This window comes from Spinacia oleracea, chromosome 3, assembly GCF_020520425.1.
Source record: "Spinacia oleracea cultivar Varoflay chromosome 3, BTI_SOV_V1, whole genome shotgun sequence".
In the NCBI taxonomy this organism is placed as follows: Eukaryota; Viridiplantae; Streptophyta; class Magnoliopsida; order Caryophyllales; family Amaranthaceae; genus Spinacia; species Spinacia oleracea.
Genome location: NC_079489.1, coordinates 23241562 through 23248945, shown reverse-complemented (window position 1 = coordinate 23248945; position 7384 = coordinate 23241562).

The following is a 7384-nucleotide window of genomic DNA, read 5'->3' as shown; positions in this document are numbered from 1 at the left end:
ATTAATTGAGCAAAACATTACAACTTAGGCTAAACCAAGTGATACAAACCAACTAGGTTGGACTCTATCAACAAGGACTTAGCAACTCACAACTATACAAGGCACACAAACAAAACGAACAAGACACAAAGCCTATTACAAGGTTATAAACCAATCATAATCTCTCTTGCTCACAGCTTTTGGCAAAACTATTTGAATTCTGCCCTTAACCAACTGCTTCAAGCTACCCACAGTGTGACTAACAGTGGGGATGTGATTATCCCAAAAGCTTGCATTCCTGCTCTTCCAAATCAGGTACACAGCAGTACCAATAGCAGCAAAAATAACTTGTTTTCTGAACTTAGTAACTCTGCTATGACCAATCTTCCTTACCAACTGATGCAAGGTACCAGCCATAGGAACACCCAACCACTGCTGCATTGCCTGCATAATCTGATAGCTGAACTGACACTGAAAGAAAAGATGGTTGTGATCTTCATCCTGCAACCCACAAATCAAGCATAGAGCAGATTGACTAATCCCAATTCTAGCTAATTTAGCTGTAGTCTGTAGCCTACATTGAGCAGCTAACCAACAGATGAATCTGTGCTTAGGGGTGAGCAATCTATTCCAAGCTAATCTATCCCAATGCACCCTAGGTTTCAAATCCAACATATTCTCATAAACTTGCTTTACTGAATAATGAGCCATGCCCTCCAGGTCAGACAGAGTAAAAAATTGCTTAAGCTTCTCCTTAGTAACACAAATTTGTCTCCAATACCAACTAGCAGAAGAGCTAGGTTGGTAATCCCACCATTCCCCATCTTTGAGGTAAACTGAAGTAATCCACTTGATCTAGATATTATCCTGCTTCTTGACAAGAGCCCAAACATATTTACCCATGAAAGCCAGATTCCACAGAACAACATCCCTAAAACCCAAACCACCATGCTGCTTGTCACAACAAACCTTATCCCAAGCTATATTACTTGGTTTCTGGCTGAAAGCTTGTCCACTCCACAGGAAGGCTCTACATATCCTCACAATGTCCTGCAGCACAGATTTGGGAAGAACATAAATCTGAGCCCAATACATATGCAGACTAAGCAAAACAGAATTGATTAGTTGCATTCTGGCAGTGTAAGATAAGTTCCTTGAGCTCCAGATCTTAATCCTAGTTATCATTTTATCCACTAGATGTCCACATTGAGCTACAGTAATCTTTTTAGAACAAATGGGAACACCCAGATACTTGAAAGGCAAAGAACTTCTGGAGAAACCAGAAACATCAACTATTCTTTGAACTTCAATCTCTGGCATGCCATGACAGTACACAGAAGACTTCTGCTGATTAGCCTTTAAACCAGCTGAATTTGAAAAAAGTTTGAAAGCTTGTAACAAGAGGAGAATAGATTGATATTCACCCTTACTGCACAGGATCAAGTCATCAGCAAAACAAAGGTGAGTGAGCTTGATATCTTTACATCTTGGATGAAACTGGAAATGAGAAGATTCACACATTCTGCTCAATATCCTAGACAGATATTCCATACATATGACAAACAACAATGGAGATATGGGATCCCCCTGCCTCAACCCTCTTTTGGATTTAAAAAATCCATGCATACTTCCATTCAACATCAAAGAGAACATGGGAGTAGTAACACACTGCATTACCATTTTCACAAAAGAGCATGGAAACTCCAGATAAGTGAGCATTTCATACAAGAACTGCCAATCAACTGTGTCATAAGCCTTCTGAAGATCAATCTTCATGAGACAGCTAGGTTTGACTGCCTTCCTGCCATAATGCTTGACTAAGTCTTGAACAACCATAATGTTGTGGACAATAAACCTACCATGAACAAAACCACCTTGAATTATTAACTTGTTAATTAATACTGAACCGCATTTATTAGACTTAATATTATATGCATACTTGGACCAAGGGCATTATTTCCTTCATATATTATATAACGAAATATTAGATAAATGATAATCATACCACTACCACGTGCACGACCACTTCCCCGACCACGACCTCGACCTCGACCACAACCACGACTAGGGTATTCCCATCCACTCAAATTTCGGCGAGTAGTCGATCGACCTCTACGTGTTAAGTTAGGTTCAGGTTGAATGTAACCGGCCTGATCTGGATGTAAATAGTTATGCATCATGTGCGACATGTGTCGTATCACTGCAGGGTTGCTAGAAGATACCTCATCAACAAGGGATTGGAAAAACAGAGTATCTTGTGCAGAGGGATCTATATCTACCAACTCACTTGTATGATATCCATCATTGATTTTAAGTGTCCTCCAAAATGGATGAATCTGTTGCCGAGAAAAATACGTTCCCGATTGAACTGCATTAAAAATCTGACATGCACAAGGAAGACCATGGGTAGTCCTATAAGCACATCCACACCGTTCATGCACCTCGTGACTGAGCTCCTTCGTGCGTGTTTCCTCTGCACCCAAAAGTTTTTAACAATGGTTGGACGTGTGACCACTCAAATGTTGGAATGGAAGACGGGTCCACAACTGGGCGTGGGTACGCATAGAAGCCTCAAGGGTGTTTCTAATCTCTGTGAGTTGTGAGTTGATTGTTGTGTTGACTTTCCTCCATATGGTATCAAGAGATCCATTTGAATATGACAACCAATCTTTCAGCATTGCATGTGCACTCTCTACTCTACAATTGTTGATGTTGCCAAAGTGGAGAACCTTATTTGTCCAAGCGAAGACAAATTTTTCACTATGCGGTAACCATGTCGTATTCAAATAATCAATTGCCTTAGGAAAAGCCCGCCAAGAATCCTGCATGTTCAACACATCTATATAATACTCGGCACGAGTTAGAGCTTCCATTATTCTCTTCCATTTTCCATTCTTGAATCTCTCACCCATGACAACATTGTTACATAACTTTCCGACTTTATCCTCTACATCCTTGTTGATTTGCCACGTACAAAGCAAGTGCTTGGAGTTAGGGAAAATTTCTCGAATAGGTCTCATAAGGCCTAACTCACGATCCGTGACAATTGCCTTGGGATGTACCTCATTACCAAGCAACAACTTCAGCTTATCTAACACCCACGCGTAGCTTTCAGCAGTCTCGTCCCTCATGAATGCATATGCAATGAGAAAGTTTTTGTTACACGAAGTAACACCACATATTTCAAGGAAAGGCATGTTGTACATATTTGTCTTGTACGTGGAATCCATGCCAATTACCCATGGATATGTACGTAACAAATTCACCGATGTAGGATGTGCCATGAAGGCGTGTGTCATGACATTGTCCTCCTCATGAACCCACTGTGAGTAACCACTCTCTTTAGCAAGATGGAGAAATTGACTTACAACATCTCTTCCTTGAGCATCCATCCTTCTCATCCGATCCCTATAGTTGTATATGTGTCTTCTGTTAGGGTTATCCTCCGGAAATTGCTCTTGGACAGCTGCCAAGATAACATTCGGCTTTGCTTGAGCCGAAGACATATCACGAACAAGTTTCTTTGCTTCTAGACTAAGGTCGCTCATCTGTTGGTTGCCTTCTCGGTACGTAGAAAATTCATGGTTGTGTATCCCATTTTGTTCAGGACCCAAGCTAATCACCCAACCTTCATTTTCACACGGTACCACTTTAATCAGGAACTTGCAACCGCATGCTTGAGTTTTGGTGTTTGACCGTTCCGCTATTTCCACATTCCTTCCTTTGCCCCAATTCCTTTCACCACGATTGCATCTCAAATACAATTGTCCGCGTTTCCACGAGGATTTCACAAGCATAAAACCATTGCTATTAGCAATGCTTTTTGCCCACTCGAAAGTAGCATAATGAGTCGGAAAAATTTCAGAAGTAACAAATTTTGGATTATAATTCACACCGTCACTACCAAAGTCTTGTAGAGGAACCTGTCAAATAAAATAATAATTATAACAAATATTTAATTTTCAATTAAAATATATTAAAATAATTAATAAATTAATAAGTAAATAATTAATATCAATTACAAATTCAATCGAATAAAAGTAAAATATAATTCTATGTAAAGAATTAGTTAGACTTTTTGGTTTTGAGCTTGTACCATGGTGTACACTTCTTCGTTTTAAGCTTATATCATGGTAGAAGCTCAAATAACATAAGTCCACACCATGGTGCGAGCTCAAAACAAAAAAGTCTAACTAATTTTTTCTGAATAATTTTTTCAAATGTGAAGGGAAAAATTACAGAAAATTATTTAATATCATTAATAAAATAAAAATAGATTTACATTTCTTTTTTAGCATTGAGACTTTTGCGTTTTAGGTTCATGCCATGGTTGAGACTTCTTCGTTTTAAGCTTCCACCATAGTAGAAGCTTAAACAATAGAAGTCTCCACCATGGTGCGAACTTAAAACGAAAAAGTCTAACTAATTTATTTCCGGAATATTTATTTCAATTAAACACTTAATTACCAAAACTATTCCGTATTTAATATCAGTAATTAAATAAAAAAATAGAATTACATTTTTTTTCGTGGAGACTTCTATGTTTTAAGCTTCCACCATGGTGTAGACTTCTTCATTTTAAGCTTCCACCATGGTAGAAGCTCAAACAACAGAAGTCCCCTACCATGGTGTGCGAGCTCAAAACGAAAAGGCCTTACTAATATTTTCCGGAAAAATTATTTCAAATTCAACAATAATCAAAATCGAATTAATATGCAGGCTTCTACATTTTAAGCTTAAACTACAGAAGTCTCTACCATGGTGGAAGCTTAAAATGAAGAAGCCTCTGTAAGCTTAAAATGAAGAAGCCTCTTGGGATGACGTGGATGTTCCCCCGGAAGACTCGTACATGTAAGAATTTTGACGCATTTTTTTGCCGGAGATTCGCGTCGCCGGAAAAAGTGCTCGGCGGAGCCACCGATTTTGGGTCACCGGAATTTTTGGTCGCCGGAATTTCTGCCGGAGGTCCAGCCGCAGTGGTGGTTGCCGGAATAATGTAAGGTTGAAGTTGGGATGTAAGGTTGAAGGTGAGTTGTATGGTTGGAGGTAGATGGTGAGTGAAAGTAAGGTGAATGGTAAAAAAAATGAAGGGGTAAATATATATAGGGAGGGGTAGTTGTGACATTTAATAGGGCGAGTGAGTATTTATGGGGTGAGGTTTAGTAAGCCCCTATTAAATTTTAAGTTTTGTTTTAGAATAAGATAATTATGGTCAAAGTTGTCTTTTTGGTAATTTCGGAAACTTGTTTTTTAATTTTATGTAATTTCGGGTAACTTTTAATTTTTTTTTTTGGATTTTTTTGGTATTCTAATTTTTATTAAGTAACTAAAATGATTAAATTATAATTAAGCGGCTAATTATGATGTCATTGGTGAACTAATGGGCCAAATGTAGCAATTAACATCAATTCTTAGAAAAGCAGATACTAATTGACAACTTTTAACAACTTATGTAGCAATTGACAAACTCAACAACAACATATGTAGTAATTGACAAATTTCCATATAATAGTGTGCTATAAATACACATCTAATGGTTTCCTAAGATTGCAAGACTTCAACTTTAAAGGGTATATATAGGTCCTATGCTCAAATCGTGTTACAAGTACCTTACCCCCTCCGCATGTTTTAGGAGCTAGGACCTGTTCTTTTTGGTTTAGTTTCAGTTTTAGAGCTTATTTTTCAGTTCGGTTCAGTTCATTTTAAGAGCCTCCAGTTAAGTTCCTTTTAATTCGCTTAAGTTCGGTTCAGTTCAATTTAAGAACATTCAGTTCAGTTCAATTCAACTTTTTTTTATTAACTTATTATTCGGGGGAACTATATATTAAACAAACTCAGAACATTACAAGAAGTTAGTGGGAAGTCGAGATACTATTTGTTCCCCACACCTTTAGCAATGGTAAAACTGATCCTAGTGAAGATATGTACAACACCTCGTTCCCCAATATCTTGAGTCTTAGAGAACTTTTGTATCCGTTTAAGTAACACAATAAGCTTCTGTCTCTAATTCTCCAAATGAAGAAAAAGAGAAAGGTAAGAAATCGTACCCAATTTTCGTACACTTAGCTTGATATTTGACCCGCTTACGATGTGCCGCATCTAACACAACACGGTCAGGCACAAAGTCAGACATCCCGGATTGCGTAAGAGGCAATGACCAATTATTATTATTATTATTATTATTATTATTATTATTATTATTATTATTATTATTATTATTATCCATTTATTATTATCCATTTATTATTATTATTATTATTATTATTATTATTATTATTATTATTATTATTATTATTATTATTATTATTATTATTATATAAATCAAATGCCAACAAAGTCAAATAATTTACAAATAGTTGGTGGGAAGCCGAGATACAATCTGGGCCCCCACTCCTCTGGCTATAGCAAAGCCTATCCTGGTGAAAATATGAGCAGCAGCACGAGCCCCAATGTCCTGAGTCCTAGAAAACTTATGGATCTGCTTCAGCAACACTACAACATCCTTATCCAGCTCCCCCAAAGAAGAGAAAGAGAACGGAAGAAAGCCATAACCAACGGCCCTACAACGTGCTTCGTACTTGGCCCGTTTCTGAATATTATTATTATTATTATTATTATTATTATTATTATTATTATTATTATTATTATTATTATTATAAATCAAATTCTAACAAAGTCAAATATTTTACAAATAGTTAGTGGGAAGCCGAGATACAATTTGGGCCCTCACTCCTCTAAACCTATCCTGGTGAAAATATGAGCAGCAGCACAAGCTCCAATGTCCTGTGTCCTAGAAAACTTCTGAATCCGCTTCAACAACGCAGTAGCTGTAACACCCTAATAATTCCTTGCTTTTATAAAACCATTTTCCAACTTAAAATAAAGGAATTACTAAAGTATTACCGGCACCGTGATAACAGTTAAGGCTATTACCAGAATTACGCAGCGGAATTTAATGTCAACTAACTTTTCAAAACATAAATAATTAAATTATCGAGGCCTCCTACAAATTGGAACCATAATGGCCCAAAAACCAAAGTATTAAAAGTTCAACAATTCAAAACACAATTAAAGTATAGATAAAAATAGTTTTAAAGTACGAAAGCATGCAACTCTCTCAATCATCCCAAGCCACATGATTCCATCGTACTTCGATCTACGAACCTGCTATAGTATTCTACTCCCCAACAATGCAAGTGCAAATGATGGATCATCATAGGGTCATTAAGGCAAAGGCCATGACCAAAAGACACAAAGCACGTAGTCAACAAAAGCTGAGTACTTACAAGGCTAGAGTGAAATAAAACGATAAACATACATCACTCACTAAGTACTAATCAACATGCAAAAGCCATTTAATAGATAACAAGTAAATCATGAATACAAGACTCGACTCTTGACTCGA